This window comes from Microcaecilia unicolor, chromosome 7 (assembly GCF_901765095.1).
Source record: "Microcaecilia unicolor chromosome 7, aMicUni1.1, whole genome shotgun sequence".
In the NCBI taxonomy this organism is placed as follows: Eukaryota; Metazoa; Chordata; class Amphibia; order Gymnophiona; family Siphonopidae; genus Microcaecilia; species Microcaecilia unicolor.
The window spans coordinates 70,503,431-70,520,620 of record NC_044037.1 but is presented as its reverse complement, the minus strand read 5'-3'; the positions used below and the strand labels follow the sequence as shown (position 1 = coordinate 70,520,620).

The window sequence follows — 17,190 nt, the reverse complement described above, 5'->3', positions numbered from 1 at the left end:
TAACACTGGCTGAGATGTCACTAGCTTGTTCATCTGACGCGTTGCAACAGCTGCATCTGTTTCGTCCCTCTTTACATCCCTAACAAAGCTTGCTCGCTTGTAGCAGTTCACAATGGTTGCCTGTGTAACATGATTCCAGGAATCTTTCTGCATATGTAGGGAATCCAACAGTGATAGATTACGAGCCCGTTGAACAGCACATTAATCCTTACCAGTCTGGTCATCCATAATGCCCATCAAACGACGTAGCACAAGAGCCCGATAATGTTGTTTGAAATTGGCTATTATGCCCTGATCCATAGGTTGGATCAAAGAGGTAGTGTTTGGTGGCAGGAAGACCACCTTGACGTTAGACAACGTGACATAATCCCTGTGTGCAGCGCAATTATCACAAAGCAGCAAAATCTGATGCTTTTGTGCCCGCATTCTAGTGTCTAACTTCTTTAGCCACTGCTTCCAAATTTCCCCAGTCATCCAAGAATTTGCGTTAGCCTCGTATGACACAGGAAGTCGCTTAACTTTCTTGAAGCAACGGGGCTGTTTGCTCTTTCCAATGACGAGGGGTTCCAACTTCTCACTCCCATCCATATTGCAGCAAAGGAGGATGTCAGTCGGTCCTTCAATGTTTTGCCTACAGTAGTTTCGGCATGTTTGAATGCAAGTGTTCCATCAGGAATTGCTCGCCATTGAAAATGTCATGAGGTGCAAACTCGTTCAAGATGGTAGGAAGAACTGAAACAACCCAACTTTCAGCACCAAAGTCATCAGCGTCTTGTTTCTCATCATGCTGTTTCTTGAATGTTATGCTGTTCCTCTCCTTCCATCTTTCCAACCATCCAACAGTGGCTTTGAATTCAGTTAGTCCAAGACTTTCTGCTACCTGGTTAGCTTTCTCCATAAGCAGTGGACCACTGACAGGAAACTGCCTGCTCCTGACTCGAGAAAACCACCGAAGAAGGGCATCTTCTACTTCCTCAGCTTTTCCCGCCCGTTTTCGTTTCCATTGTGAATTTGTATTGTTTTGCCAGTCTTCCAGAAGCTGGTCTTTCTGCTTCAAGACACGTGAAATTTGACTCGGGATTGACACCATCCAGCTCATTTTCGAAAGAGGAGGGCACCCCATCTTTCAACACAAATTGGGAGATGGGCGTCCTTCTCTCAAGGTCGGCCAAATTGGTATAATCGAAAGCCGACTTGGCCATTCCTCAATGACCAAAGTTCACGGGGGCAGTTGGCAGTGTACATGAAGGCGGGACGGGGGCTTGGTTAACCAGATGGGCGTCCTCGGCCAATAATGGAAAAAAAGAAGGGTTGTCCCTGACGAGCATTTGGCTGACTTTACTTTGTCCAATTTTTTCACGTCTAAGCCTCGAAAAGGTGCCGAACTGACCAGATGACCACCGGAGGGAATTGGGGATGACCTCCCCTTACTCCCCAGTGGTCACCAACTCCCCTCCCACCCCCCAAAAAAACAAATTAAAAACCATTTTTTCCAGTCTCTATGCCAGCCTCAAATGTCATACCCAGCTCCATGACAGCAGTATGCAGGTCCCTGGAGCAGTTTTTAGTGGGTACTGCAGTGCACTTCAGACAGGTGGACCCAGGCCCATCCCCCCCTACCTGTTACACTTGTGGTGGTAAATGGAAAGACCTCCAAAACCCACCCGAAACCCCACTGTACCCACATGTAGGTGTGCCCCTCTTACCCTTTAAGGACTATGGTACTGTTGTACAGTTGTGGGTAGTGGGTTTTGGGGGGCTCAGCACCGAAGGTAAGGAAGCTATGCACCTGGGAGCATGTTCTCAAGTCCACTGCAGTGCCCCCTAGGGTGCCCAGTTGGTGTCCTGGCATGTGAGGGGGGATCAGTGCAATACGAATGCTAGCTCCTTCCACGACCAAATGGATTGGATTTGGTCGTTTTTGAGGTGGCTGGCCTCGGTTTCCATTATTGGCGAAAACTGAGGTCGCCCATCTCTAAGTCCGGCGATCTCAACATTTAGGTTGACCATCTCTAAGGTTGACCTAAATGTTGAGATTTGTGCATCCCCAACCATATTATGGAAATGAAAGATGGCCGCCCATCTTGTTTCAATAATACGGGTTTCCCTGCCCCTTCGCCTGGTCGTCCTTAGAGATGGGCACCCTTAGAGATGGGCGTCCCCGTTCAATTATGCCTTTCCATATTCTTTAGCAATAGATGCTTGACTTTGTTTGTTTTCCAAGCCCTACTCCAATACACAACGTAACCAGCTGCACAGCTCCCTTCTCCCTCTGTCTTACTGGGCTCCTAGATAAAACTGTGGGTTCACCCTCCAGACAACTAACAAAGACTATTTTTCTTTTTTCTATCTCAGTAGTAGCCTTCTGCCTCTCCCTGGATGACACTGGCTGCAGGCTTCTCTGCCTCTTACAGCTCCCCGAGTGAAATCCCTTTTTCATTGGGTAGGCTGTGGGTTGTGGCTCCCTCCCTGGGAAACCCTCTTTTCCCTCTTGACTCAGGGAAATGGCCCTCTCTTTCAATGGGCTTCTTCCTTTCCTCTGGTTTCTAGGAAATCTGACCCTTCCTTTATCATGGCTTCTCTTTGCTGCAGGATTGTTACTTTTAAATTGAGTATGCCTTCCAGCCCCACTCTCTGTTTCTCTCTAGTTGCTGGGGAAACCAAGGAACACACACACCCAGGCTACCCTGATTACCAGACTGACGTGCTTTGAGGGAATTGCCCTCTCTGGCTCAGATTTCTTCTACCTCCTTTTTGCAAGGCAAGTGCTGGAGATTCAATTATTTTCCACTTTCTCCAGCATGTACAAACCTTAACATAGTCTGCCTCACATCTGGGCAGAGTGAGAAGGTGGCATAAATTTACGCCTTTGAGAGTGGTAGGGTTGCCACCTAGGCCCACTCAAAAACCTGCTACACAAAAAGGTTTGCAGCTAGAGGTTGCCAAAATAGGGTTTGGATGGTATCTATGTTTCTTCATGAGTTCAGCGACCTCCTCCATCTTGTCCCTCAAAAGATTGTCTCCTCGGCAAGGCACGTCCTCCAACCTTTCCGGAACCACTGGTTCTAGGTCAGAGACACTTAGGCATGAGAGTCTATGCATCCCTGCACCCATGGTAGAGAGTCTGGACACAATGTCAAAAGATTCATATGCATCCCTGGACAGATACTTCCTATGCTCCAAATCAGGGGCAGACTGACAGTGATCTGGACCCTCAAGCAAAAAGGATAATGGGCTCTTAAACACCTATCAAAGAGATTGAATTAAATAGATTTATGGCACAGTGGGCCACCTGTTGTGGGTCCTTGGGCACTGCCTATTGTCCCACTGGTCAGTCCAGCCCTGCTCCTGTTCCTTACTGGCCAACTAGTGAAGCTCTGTGGCCTGCTCCTGTGGGAGAGAATCTGCAAGACTTAGTGTACCGCATAGTAAAGATTGCAAGTAAAGGGAATCTGCCCTTGGCGACTCATCCTTCCTTGATTTAGGAATATATACATAATAACAATTCAGAAAAACCATAGAATCAGCTGAATCAATAGGTAAATCTTCCTTAAGGTATTTTTTTCAGGAGTATCTCTGGAGCGAACAAACAATATATAAGAAAATTCAAAAACCTCAAATTCCTCACTTGGACATATTTTCCAAGTTATAAAGGTATTTATACATATATAGACTATCCTTAATTGCAACCACACTGGATCTCTGAAGAGTTTTAATCTGAGAAAGATCTGAGGTTTTTCAGAGATACTAGGTTTAATCAGAGAGACTGAGTTTTATCAATTAAGGCAACCTGAGTGTCCATTCCAGAGAGCTTAGTCACAGTCTGCTGAAAAAAAGTATATAACTTAGGAACAGTATCTTTCAAATAATTTTCTGTGTGTGTGACAAACTCTCTATAATCAACCAAAGTAACATCCATGATAGCAACAATTCTACAGGAAATAAATCTAGACACTGCACTGCCATAGGTAAAACCTCCATAGATATTTGGAAATTATTCACCCTCTGATATTTATCAATACCAAGTTAAAGCAAGCCTTCTGAAAAAAGCTCTCCACTCCAGTGGTCAAAGGAGGTTGCTTGTAGAGAGGGAGTTGCTCTACCCCCTGAACTCAATGAAGGATCAGAGTCTGGAGGACAGTCAGGCGAAACTGGAGGAAGCCCCGATACAACGTGCCTGTCCATTGACCCTCTACCTTGGGGGTGCTCATCAAAACCTTAGGCTTGCCTCTATGCTTCCTTATGCCAAATGAGAGAGAAACAAAAGTAAACAGTACCTGGGCAGACCAACAGAGTGTCCGGCTCCTTGTGGCTCCCAAGGTACCTAGTGTGCCCCTTCAGGCATGCCCCTTCAGGCATACACCTAAGGCCATGCACCACAGAAGTGGAAAAGCTTTATGCTGGAGAAAGCGGTGCCACTGGATGACAACAGACACCGCTCAGATGTCCATGCTGCACCAATCACCAGCTTCCCGCCAATAAGGGTCTCAGACTCTGTCTGCTCCTGTTGAGCTGCAGAAGCAGTGAAGCTTTATGCAGGAGACAGCAGCGCCACTGGATAACAACAGACGCAGTTCAGATGTTCACACTGCACCAATCACCTGCTTCCCACCAATGCGGATCTCACACTTCATCTGCTCCTGTTGAGCAGCAGAGAGTGGCGCCTCTGGATGAAAACAGATGCCACTCAGATATCTACGCTCCACGAATCACCAGCTTCCTGTCAATGAGGATCTCACACTCAGTCTACTCCCCAGGAAAGACACACTTTAAGGCATACCATCTCATCATTAGAACCAATCTTTTATTCTTGAAGAACAGTCACACCTGCCATACCACTTAGCTTTGTAGATTGAACTACTGTTTATCAGAAGTTTTTTTTTTTTTCAATGTCAGTGGGAAGAAAGCATTTTGAATAATCAGTCATAATTTTAAAATATATGGAAAAAATTGATGGTTTTTACTTTATATAATCCTACCTGGGAACAACATGCTCTTTTATAAACTGTAAGGCTGCTCTACAATCCAAATATTAGGAAGTTTAAGAAACTATCATATGGCTAAGAGCAATACTCAGAGAAAGACCACAGTATTCCTTGATAACTTATATATGTGCTTCCAAAGATGGTGATGAGTATGTTGAATACATATAATGTGTATTTCAGTGCTAGACTGAATCAACCTGCCATACAAGTGTCTAGAAGACAGTCCTGCTTATTTTCGAAGGAGATTGCCGGCCATCTTCCGACACAAATCGGGAGATGCCGGCGATCTTCTGAACCCGGCCGAATCGGTATAATTGAAAGCCGATTTTGGCCGGTGCCAACTGCTTTCTGTTGTGGAGCCTGCCAAACTTCCAGGGGGCATGTTGGTAGGGTAGCGAAGGCGGGACGGGGAGGAGCAGGGCGTGGTCAGGAGATGGCCGGCTTTGCCCGATAATGAAAAAAAGAAAGCCGGCCCTGACGAGCATTTCGCCGGCTTCACTTGGTCCCTTTTTTTTCAGGACCAAGCTTCAAAATGTTGCCCCAACTGACCACCGGAGGGAATCAGGGATCACCTCCCCTGACTCCCCCAGTGGTCACCAACCCCCTCCCTGGGGGATGGGCCTGGGTCCACCTGCCTGAAGTGCACTGCACCCACAAAAAACTGCTCCAGGGACCTGCATACTGCTGTCAGGCAGGTGGACCCAGGCCCATCCCCCCCACTGTACCCACATGTAGGTGCCCCCCTTCACCCATAAGGGCTATGGTAATGGTGTAGAGTTGTGAGGAGTGGGTTTTGTGGGGGATTTGGGGGGCTCAGCACACAAGGTAAGGGAGGTATGCATCTGGGAGCAATTTATAAAGTCCAATGCAGTGCCCCCTAGGGTGTCTGGTTGGTGTCCTGGCATGTCAGGGGGACAGTCCACTACAAATGCTGGCCCCTCCCACAACCAAATACCTTCGATTTGCCCAAGTTTGAGATGGCCGGCATCGGTTTCCATTATCGGCGAAAACCGATGCCGGCCATCTAAAACCCGGCCATCTCTGACATTTGGCCGGCCCCAACCGTATTATCGAAACGAAAGATTGCCGGACATCTTTTTCAATAATACGGTTCGGGACTGCTGTTTGCGGCGCCGGCCATATAGATGGCCGGCGCCGTTCGATTATGCCCCTCAGTATTACCTGTCCCACACCTTGCTGCTAAGCACTTCCTGTGATATGTCCCTTCCATGTGACCTCCAAGTGCCACACACTGACACCCTAATATATCCAGTGAATTCTACATATTCCCCCAGTTTCTGTATAGGTCGCCCAAACTTTGGGATTGGATCCCAGATTCACGCATAAAGTAATTAGTCAATTATGCACTAACAATCAATGATGGAGTTAACAAGTACTTAATTGGTAATAAATAGAAGCTACACACAAATTTCCCTACGCCTTATTCTATAACATGCTTGTCGTTCAAAATGGGACATAGCCATAGAAGGGGCATAGGTGAGTCAGAGGCATTCCCCTTTTTTAGGTGTGATGTCATAGAATACCAGCATTTGTGTGCCTAACTGCCATCAGTCAGGCTCAAGTATTTACACCAGCTTTTGGTAGGCGTAAGGGCTTGCATTCAAAGTTAGATGCAAGAAGCATGCTAAGCCAATATCCTGTAAAGGGTGTCCTTTAGAGAATACTAACTTTGCACGGATCTTAGCGGTGTCTGATTTTGGGCATCATTTTCTGAATCTGGCCCATTGTACTGTGTTGAGGAGGTGAGCAAACAGACTTCTCATTATTCTTGATTTTGGTCTTCCGTTAATATTTCTGAAATGTCATTTATTTATTTATAGAAGTTATAACCCCCACCATCTACTACTCTGGGTGGATTACAAGAATGACATTCATAATAATATCAACTTAAAACATTCACAGTAAAACCATCGTAATAACTGAATAATCACACAGATCGCTACACACAACCATTATACAGTAGTAAAAGCTTGTTGAAAGAGAAAAACCTTTAACTGCTTCCTAAAAGGAAGAATCAACTGAGTGTCATGCAATTGCTGTGGGAGGCTATTCCATAATTTAGGTGCTGCACTCCTGAAAATCTTTCCTCTATATATATCCAATCTCACTGTGTAACTTACGATTAACCTGTTGGCAGTTTGTGTTCTACTCATTTGCCAAATGTATTAAGTGTAAGGCTTAACGGCACTGCACACATATTTCTACCCAGTGCTTTTTTTGTGCCGGTACGCAACGGTACGGCGTACCGGCACCTTTTTCTCCTCCTCCCCTCCCCTCCCATTACTTCCAGCGATTCTCCGCCTCTCCCCTGCCCTCTCATCGACGTGCAGCGATTTTTCCGTCCCTCCCCTGCCCTCACCTCTCTCATATCCAGCGATTCTTCGTCCCCCAGCGTCCTCCTTCACTGCCTGCCAGCCAGTCGGACTCAGAAGCGAACGGTGCAGGCAGCGATTGGCTGGCAGCGTCGTAGCTTCCCTCTGCAAGTCCCGCCTACAACTTCCTGTTTACGCATAGGCGGGACTTGCAGAGGGAAGCTACGACGCTGCCAGCCAATCGCTGCCTGCACCGTTCGCTTCTGAGTCCGACGCTGGCTGGCAGGCAGTGAAGGAGGACGCTGGGGGACGAAGAATCGCTGGATATGGGAGAGGTGAGGGCAGGGGAGGGACGGAAAAATCGCTGCACGTCGATGGGAGGGCAGGGGAGAGGCGGAGAATCACTGGAAATAATGGGAGGGAAGGGCAGGGGAGAGAGAATTGCTGGAAATCAATGGGATGGGATGGGAGGGAAGGGCAGGGGAGAGAGAATTGCTGGACATGGGAAGGGCGGGGAGAGAGAATTGCTGGACATGGGATGGGCTGGGAGGGAAGGGCAAGGGAGAGAGAATTGCTGGACATTGATGGGAGGGCAGGGATGAGATAATTGCTGGACATGGAGGGGAGGGCAGGGAAGAGAGAATTTCTGGACATGGAGGGGAGAGAGGAGAATCGCTGGACGGGGAGGGGAGGACAGGGAAGAGAGAATTTCTGAACATGGAGGGGAGAGAGGAGAATCGCTGGACGGGGAGGGGGAGGACAGGGAAGAGAGAATTTCTGGACATGGAGGGGAGAGAGGAGAATCGCTGGACGGGGAGGGGAGGACAGGGAAGAGAGAATTGCTGGACATGGAGGGGAGAGAGGAGAATCGCTGGAGAGGGAGGGGAGGACAGGGAAGAGAGAATTGCTGGACATGGATGAGAGGGGAGAGAGGAGAAATGCTAGAAATGGATGGAGAGGAGAGCAGGAGATAGAGAATTGCTGGACATGGATGGATGGAGGAGTTGGCTAGGAGAGAGGAGAAATGCTGACTTGGATGGAGGAGAGGGGAGAGAGAATTATTGCGTGATATGGATACAGAGGAGGGAAGAGAGATGAGAAATGCTGGACATGGATGGAGGGAAAGAGAGAAGAGAAGTGCTGGACATGAATGGAGGGGAGGAAAGAAAAAAGAAGATGCGCATGGATGGAGATGAGGGAAAGGGAAGAGGAGAAAAACTGCACATGGATGGAGAAAATAGGCAAAAGCTAGATCCATCTTATACCTCCTCCAGTCAATTCCATGGAGGAGGACCCAGCTTTTACTTATGGATGCAGGGCAACAAAAGAAGAAGAAAGGAGGAAAGTAAAGAAATAAATGGAAAGAAAGCCCTGGAAACGGAGTTAAGAGAACAGATAGAGAGCAGCAGAATCAGAGACTGGGACCAATATGGATAGAAAAACAAAGTCACCAGACAACAAAGGTAGAAAAAAATCATTTTATTTTCATTTTAGTGTTTGGAATTTGTCTTATTTGCACTGGGTATACTGGAGCTGTAACAGCTTACAGAAATTATTTATAATGAAAAAAAAATCACATTATTTTTTCTCCTATACTAGTATAATATTTTCAATGATGTCTGTTTATATGCGCCATGGCTGGTATAAGGGGTGTGGCTAATGTGGGTGTGGCTATAATAGGGGCGGTGCCATGTGTGGTGACCCCGCCCACAATGAGTACCGGCACCTTTTTTTCTACAAAAAAAGCACTGTTTCTACCACATCATGCACTGTGAGACTTTGCAATTACAAATTCCAGGCAAGTTCAACTGAAAATGCCACAAACCACTCCAGGCATAAAAATAAAAGCAGCTAGTGAGTGACTGATACATGTTTATTTACTAGCAATGAATGACCAAATCACTTAATTATAGCTCTGTTAGTCATAAGTGATTGTCATCTCTACCCTATGAAAAATAAACACACAAACACATAAATACAGGTAAATAGAAAGGGAAAATTGAACAATGTGATCGGTTCCAAATGATCGCTCATCTGACTGCACGTTAATTTTATTTCATGCATAACATACACATTTCAGTTTCTGCTGAGGCACTAGCCGGTAGGATTCTATAAAAACATATTAACACAACTTGCAATAAGCAGATTTCTCACACTGCATCAAAGTCATGCACCGAATCTAATGACACTTAAAGCAGTCCAAGTTCAGTTCTCGAGGGCAAACAAACCAGGTTTTCAGGATATCATAAGAACATAAGCATTGCCATACTGGGACAGACCAAAGGTCTATCGAGCCCAGTATCCTGTTTCTAACAGTGGCCAATACAGGTCACAAGTACCTGGCAAGATCCTAGAACAGTAAAACAGATTTTATGCTGTTTATCCCACAAATAAACAGTGGATTTTCCCAAGTCCATCTTAGTAATGGCTTATGGACTTTTAGGAAATTATCCAAATCTTTTTAAAACCCTGCTAAGGTAACTGCTTTTACCACATTCTCTGGCAATGAATTCCAGAGTTTAATTACATGTTGAGCGAAGAATTATTCACTGGCCACCAGATGGCAAAACATATTATCCCACAATCTGTATTTTGAATAGCTATATTCAGCCATTAAAAGGATAAGTTATCCATTAACTTTAGGCCGGCTAAATGTAACAGGCCTAAACTAAAAAAACAGTGCTGGCATAGCCACCATACTACCTACATATTCACCACTGTTACCTTTTCCTATAGTGGCACTGAATAAGCAGATTAATTTAAGTGCTGGTGCTCAAATTAATACAATGACCCACTGACTGAATATTAACTTGAGTACATAAACAACTACCTCAAGAATTTGCCTCAAAAACCACTTATAGTCTATAACATTTTATAATGAGAGTTACATATCAGACAGGGCATAGAAGTCATATGGGAGACACATACATGACACAAGCATTTTGTTTTTTCCAAAGTGAGCTTTTCGCAGAGTGGTAGGGGTGTAGAGAAAGGTAAACTGATTTCTTAGTGTCAGTTAAAGCAGTATTGCGTTCAGTTCTGGTCGCAGTATCTCAAAAAAGATATAATGGAATTAGAAAAGGTTCAAAGAAGTGCAATCAAAATGATAAAGAGGATGGAACTCCTCTCATATAAGGAAAGGCTAAGAGGTTAGGGTTCTTCAGCTTGGAAAAGAGACGGCTGAGGAGAGATATGATTGAGGTCTACAAAATCCTGAGTGGAGTAGAAGAAGTAGAAGTGAATTGATTTTTTACTCTTTCAAAAAGTACAAAGACTATTGGACATTTGTACATTTGTCCTTTAGATTGTAAGCTCCTTTGAGCAGGGACTGTCCTTCTATGTTAAATTGTACAGCGCTGCGTAACCCTAGTAGCGCTTTAGAAATGTCAAGTAGTAGTAGTAGTAGACATTCAAGGAAGTTACATGGAAATACGTTTAAAAGAAATAGGAGGAAATATTTTTTCACTCAACAAATAGTCAAGCTGTGGAACTTGTTGCCGGAGAATGTAGTAACAGCGGTTAGCATATCTGGGTTTAAAAAAAGTTTGTACATGTTCCTGGAGAAAAAGTCCATAGTCTGCTACTGAGACAGACTTGGGGAAGCCACTGCTTTTACTGGGATTGGTAGCATGGAATATTGCTACTATTTGGGTTTCTGCCATGTGCTTGTGACCTGGCTTGGCAACTGTTGGAAACAGGATACTGGGATAGATGGACCATTGGTCTGACCCAGTATGGCTATTCCTATCTTACTATGTTATGTTCAAAATTAGCAGAAACACTAAGGGGGTCTTTAACAAAGGCACACTAGCATCTTTAGCGCACACTAAAAATTCATGTGTGTTAAACACTAAGATGCCCATTGGAATATAATGGGTGTCTTAGTGCTTAGTGCACAGTAATTTTTAGCACACATTAAAAACGCTAGCGCACCTAAGTATTGTCTCAAGAAAAGTCATGTCATAGTTTATTAGACAACAGAGAAAAAGTTCATAAGATACATACAGAACTATGTTGAAAAAGACTCCTACAGTATCTGGCAAAAGCAGGGCCAAAAGGAATTAAAAAAAAACCCTTACTAATATCATTTAGCGCATCTTTTGCCAAAAGGCTTCACCTTCTACGATTTCTGAAAGAAAAAAAAAGCACATTTACAGTTTTAAAAAAGGGATCACCTAAACAGAAAAGCTCTGTACAAAATCATTTTGGAACTTTTGTCCAAATTTTCAATATAGAAATTTTGGGTAAAAGCTCCACAGGGTTTCTTCTATAAGAGTTGGTTGATTTTTTTTTTCTCTAAAATGTTTCTCCTTTCAGAAGCTGCAAGAAATTAAGTCCTTGGGCAAGAGATGTGCTTTTTCATAACTATACAAGCAATGTGCCTTGCAGATATTGAATAAGGCTGTAGTAGTTTTACTGGAAACAAATTGTATATTTTAGCATAAAATACTCCAGTTATGCCATTAGATCTTAGCTATTTCTGATCATAAGTTGCCTCCTTCAGAACTAAGACTTTCAAATAAATACCCATCATCAGTCAAGTGTGCTTTCCCAGAGTTGATGGCTTGTGAAGCCCAAGGCTATCACCTCTATGACACATCACAACCTCATCATTTCTAAACATGGGCTTCAAGCTTAGATTACTTTTGCTGCTGCTGACATAGTTGTACTGGCAACACTATTTTGGATGTTACCAAGTCAGTGTTAAATGTTACTTGTAGTCATTTTCTAAACACTATTTCTGGTCCTTGTCAGGGCCGGCCACAGGAGAACCTATGCAACCTTTTCAGTCATGTCCCACTCCCAGGGATAGCTCAAGGCCTTCTGCTCATAGTTCAGTATCTTCCTTTCCTTTTCCTACCCGTGTTCAGCATCTTTCTTTCTCAAGAAATGGTAAAGACACAACATAAGGCTAGCCAAAAAGGGGGCTACAGCAATTTAACCATAGGTTTCCAAATAGCCTTAAAGCATCAAATTATATACTAACTAGTATAAAAAGGCCCGTTTCGGTAGGCAATGAAACGGGCGCTAGCAAGGTAATCCCTCCCCCCCCCCCCGCAGCGTGCCTCCTGTCTCCCTGCCCCCCTTGCAGCACCCATCTGGTCTCAGGACCCCCTCCCCACCAACCCTCCTCTGCCCCTGCAGCCACGCATGTGCAGCGGCCCTCCTTTCTCCCCTGCTCCCTCTGCAGCCACCCATGTCCAGCAACTCTCCTCTCCCCCTGCTCCTCCTGCAGCCACCCATGTCCAGCAACCCTCCTCTCCCCCTGCAGCTACCCATGTCCTGCGACCCTCCTCTCCCCTGCCCCCCTGCAGCCACCCATGTCCAACGACCCTCCTCTCCTTTCCCCTTGCCCCCCTGTAGCCACCCATGTCCAGTGACCCACCTCTCTTCCCTGCCCCCCCTGCAGCCACCCATGTCCAGCGACCCTCCTCTCCCCCTCCCCCCCTGCAGCGTCCCTTCTGTCTCCCCTGCCCTCCCCTGCAGCCACCCATCTGGTCGCAGGACCCCTTCCCCACTTCCCTCTTCCCTGCCCCCCCTGCAGCTACCCAAGTCCAGCGACCCTCCCCTCCCCCTGCCCCCTCCAGCCACCCAAGTCCAGCAACCCTCCCTTCCGCCCTCGGCGCATCACCCAAGCCCCTACCCCCCCCAGCGCATCACCCCCCTCGCCACCCACAGCCTCCAATACTAACCCTGTCCGGCCGCTGCTGCGTCTCCTGTTGAGCAGCAGCGGCCGGAACAAAAAGAAAAAAGCCAAAAAAAGATTTTAAACCTGAAACATGGCTCCGTAGACAGCCATATGGCATTGGCTGTCATCTCTGCAGTCGCTCCTCCTCTCCCCTCTGATGTTGCTGCGCTCGTCCAGGGTCTTCCTGCAGGGGCAGTGACGTGGAGGGGAGAGGAGGAGCGGCTGCAGTGATGACAGCCAATGCCAGATGGCTGTCTACGGAGCCGCGTTTCAGGTTAAAAATCTTTTTCTGGCTTTTTTCTTTTTGTACCAGTCGCTGCTGCTCCACAGGAGAAGCAGCAGCGGCCGGACAGCATTAGTATTGGCGGCTGCGGGTGGCAAGGGAGTTGATGTGTCCAAGAGGGGGGGGGGGTAGGGGCTTTGGTGATGCGCTGGGGGGAGGGGCTTGGGTGATGCGTTGGGGGGGGGGTAGGGGCTTGGGTGCTGCGCCAGGGCAGAGGGGTTTGGGTATTGCGCCGAGGGGGGCACTGAGAGCTGATTGGTAGGCAGGGGGAGGAGTTACTCCTCCCCCTGCCTGGCTCACGGTTTTGCAGGGCAGGGGCTTGGGTGTTGCGCCAAGGGGGGGCACTGACAACTGTTTCCCAGGCAGGGGGAGGAGTAGGGAAACACGCTCCGCGTGTTTCCCTACTCCTCCCCTTGCCTTGGAATCAGCTGTCAGTGACATCACTGATGTCAGTGCATTCTAAACTGCCTAGCAGACCACCTCCGAGGGAGCCACGGTCCCAGGCACATTAGATCGTTGGAGGTGAGAATTATTATATAGGATTGAAGCAGTGGGAAAAAACAAAGCAATCAAGGTGAAAAAAATTAAAAAAAAAAAACCCTCCACTGTGTTTGAATGTTCCGAATAGCAAATAGCAGAAGCATAGTTTCAGATGAATACTTTAGAGTTCCAAATAGTTTATTTATTTATTTGTTACATTTGTATCACACATTTTCCCACCTATTTGCAGGCTCAATGTGGCTTACATAGTACCGTAAAGGCGATCGCCAAGTCCGGTATGGAAACAAATACAATTTGATGTTAGTTAATAACTGATCACATACATCAATAACTGTCAAAAATTGAATCCAAAACAAATCATATAAATAACATTACTTTCCTCTGATTGTTCAATTCTGATGCTTTGATCACCCAACAAGGGACCCTTATTTCACTAGAGCTGCTTCAGGGGTTATCAAGCAGGGAATGTCCAACATATTACAGAACAAAATACATAGGAGCCCTTTTGCAAAGTGGTGGTAAGCAGTACCGCATGCGTACCACAGCCCACATAAGCACTACCTCTTCTGCACAAGAAAAAGCACAGGGGCGTGTTTGGGGGGCGGAGAGAAGGCGTGCCCTGTGATAATCGGCAAATCACCACAGTAGCCGAGTGCGTGAATTCTTACTACCTACAAAACGGCACGTGACCATTAATGGAGAAATGCAAAATTGCGGCCATTTTACTGCTACACTAAAAGTGGTCTCTGCACGTGGAAAACTGATACACTAAAAACAACATAGGCCACTTTTTAGTGCAGCTTAGTAAAAGGGCCCCATAGAAAGGTTATATGGAACAACATTCCCTTATATGCCTTGGAGTAGGCTGGGTGGGGATTCCAACCAAGAAGCAGTTAGAGACCCACTGGGGAAGGGGGATGAGCAATTACAAAAGCCTTCACATATGGAGATAGACAGACAGTAGTAGTGCTAGAATGGTGTATGAGTTGTGAGTCTGAGGGGAACAACTGGCCTGGTAAAGCCTGAGGAAGAAGATAACATAGTAGAATGTGCAGTACCCAAGTAGAGGTCTGATGAAAATACAGAAGGACAAGACCTCACAGCACTTCTCAAGTATCAATACTAGGACTAGCAGGCATGCAATGAAGCTACAAAGTAGTAAATTTAAAACAAATTGGAGAAAATACTTCTTTACTCGATGTGTAATTAAACTCTGGAATTCGTTGCCAGAGAATGTGGTAAAAGCAGTTAGCTTAGCAGGGTTTAATAAAGGTTTGGCTAACTTCCTGAAAAAAAAAGTCCATAAGCCATTATTAAGATGGCCTTGGGGGGGGGGGGGGGGGGAATCCACTGTTACTCTCCACTCCTACACTTATTTTAAACCCCTTCAAGTGGCCATATTAAAAGCACTCTGATATAAATAGGTTTTTAAAGCTGATCAAGCTTATCAATCACTTAGGGAGATCGTTCCATAAAATAGGTCAAATGACTTAGAAAATGGCGCATCTGCATTCCTCCAACTGGATCATCTTAAAAGAAGGCACATCTAAAATCTTCAGTGGTTTATGTAGGCATTAAATCCATTAAAATGTTGAAAAACAATAAAAGTATCTCATATCTAACCCTAAATTCTATTGGCAGCCAATGTAGGTCCACTAATGCCCATGAAATGTGATCACATCTAGACAATCCACCAGTGTGTGGTTCTGTCACTTTCGCAGTACACAAGTAGGACATGCTCAGAAGGAAAGCACGGAAGTGTGTGCAGCAGTGGAGACATTTTCAAGAAAAATCATGTAGAAAACTAGGGGGTCCTTTTACAAAGGTGCGTAGGCACCTACATGAGTCCAATGTGCATCAAATTTGCACTACCACCCGGCTACCGTGTGCCCCGGGCGGTAATTCCATTTTGGCGTGCGTCCAAAACATGCGGTAGAAAATATTTTCTATTTTCCACCACAGGGCCCTTACCTGGTATGAATCGGCAGTTGGTGTTCGCTGCACACTTACCGCCCGGTTAGCACATGAGACCTTACCGCTAAATCAATGGGAGGCGTTAAGGTCTCAGGCTGAAAATGGACATGCACTGGTTTTCATTTTGCCGCACGTCTATTTTCCGGCACATTAAAAAATTCCCTTTTTTCCAGGCGCGCTCAGGAAACAGCCCAGCGTGCATCCAAAATGCGAGCCTATACCAGCACAGGTCAATTTTGGGTGCTCTTTAGTGAAAGGGCCCCTAGATTATTTGAAGTTAGCGTCACAAAAAACAGACTAACTGCTTGAAAGGAAAAGTTGTTTGAAAGCTGTCAGGTGTTCGAACTGCAGCCATAGCAGTGGCGTAGCTACATGGGGCCACAGGGGCTTGGGCCCCCATAGATTTGACCCTTGACCCCATGCCAATGAACCTCATGACCCCCCCTCCCACCGCCAACCCTCCCCCGCCATTGCCTACCTTTGCTGGCGGGGACCCCAAACCCCCACCAGCTGAGTTCCTCTTCTTCCGGCACAAGGCTTCGTTCTGTTTCTGTGAGTCTGTACGTGCAGGACGTCAGACTCACAGAAACAGAACGAAGCCTTGCGCTGGAAGCAGAGGACATTGGCTGGCAGGGGTTGGGGTCCCCTGCCAGCAAAGGTAGGCGACGGCGGTGGCGGGGGAGGGTTGGCGGCGGGAGGGGGGGTCATAGTTGGTGGTGGTGGCGGCGTTGGAGGGGAGAGGGTCAGCAATGGCTGGGGGGTCGGCGGCAATGGCGGAGGGGGGTCACTGGTGCCGGGGGGGTGGGGGGGCTAAAATGTTCCCCCTCACCTTGGGCTCTGGACCCCCTCCCACCGAATTCTGGCTATGCCCCTGAGCCATAGTATTAAAGTACTGAACTTTTTACTGGAGATTTAATAATGGATATAAGCAAAAGGCTGGAGTGTTACTGAGTACTGAAGTGATTTATCTAGACGGCTGAGAGGAGATTTGCATTTTATGACTACTGTTTCATGAATTCAGTGACTCCCTAAATAGCCTATGAGGTGGATGATAGCAGATCTGGATTGTTAATGCTACCATGGGAGGTGGCCCATCATTAATAGAAAACCTCTGTTAATGTGAGGGAACATTAAAAACTGAAGACTTTGCTTATTTGTTCATCAAGATGGGATGCAAAAATTAGAGTGCTAAACAAGAAAGAAGAAAAAAGAACTGATATTTACTAGGCTTGCTTTTCTGAAGTGGGCTGTGAAAATTGTAAGGCTGTTTATAGCTATTCTGCATGCTGTTTTAGACTCTTTAGGGCTCTGTTTACTAAGCTGCTCTGTAGGCATGCTAGCATTTTTAGTGCATGCTAAAAATTAGCGTGCACTAATGCTAGAGACACCCATATATTCCTATGGGTTTCTCTAGCGTTAGTGTTC

General features: G+C 46.2%; 1 protein-coding gene across 2 annotated transcripts in view; it reads right to left on the bottom strand.

The window, feature by feature from the left end:
- LOC115474265 (gamma-aminobutyric acid receptor subunit beta-4) overlaps window positions 1–17,190 on the bottom strand; it is a 318,482-nt gene that overhangs the window by 34,645 nt on the left and 266,647 nt on the right. The gene's annotated exons all lie outside the window — the stretch shown is intronic.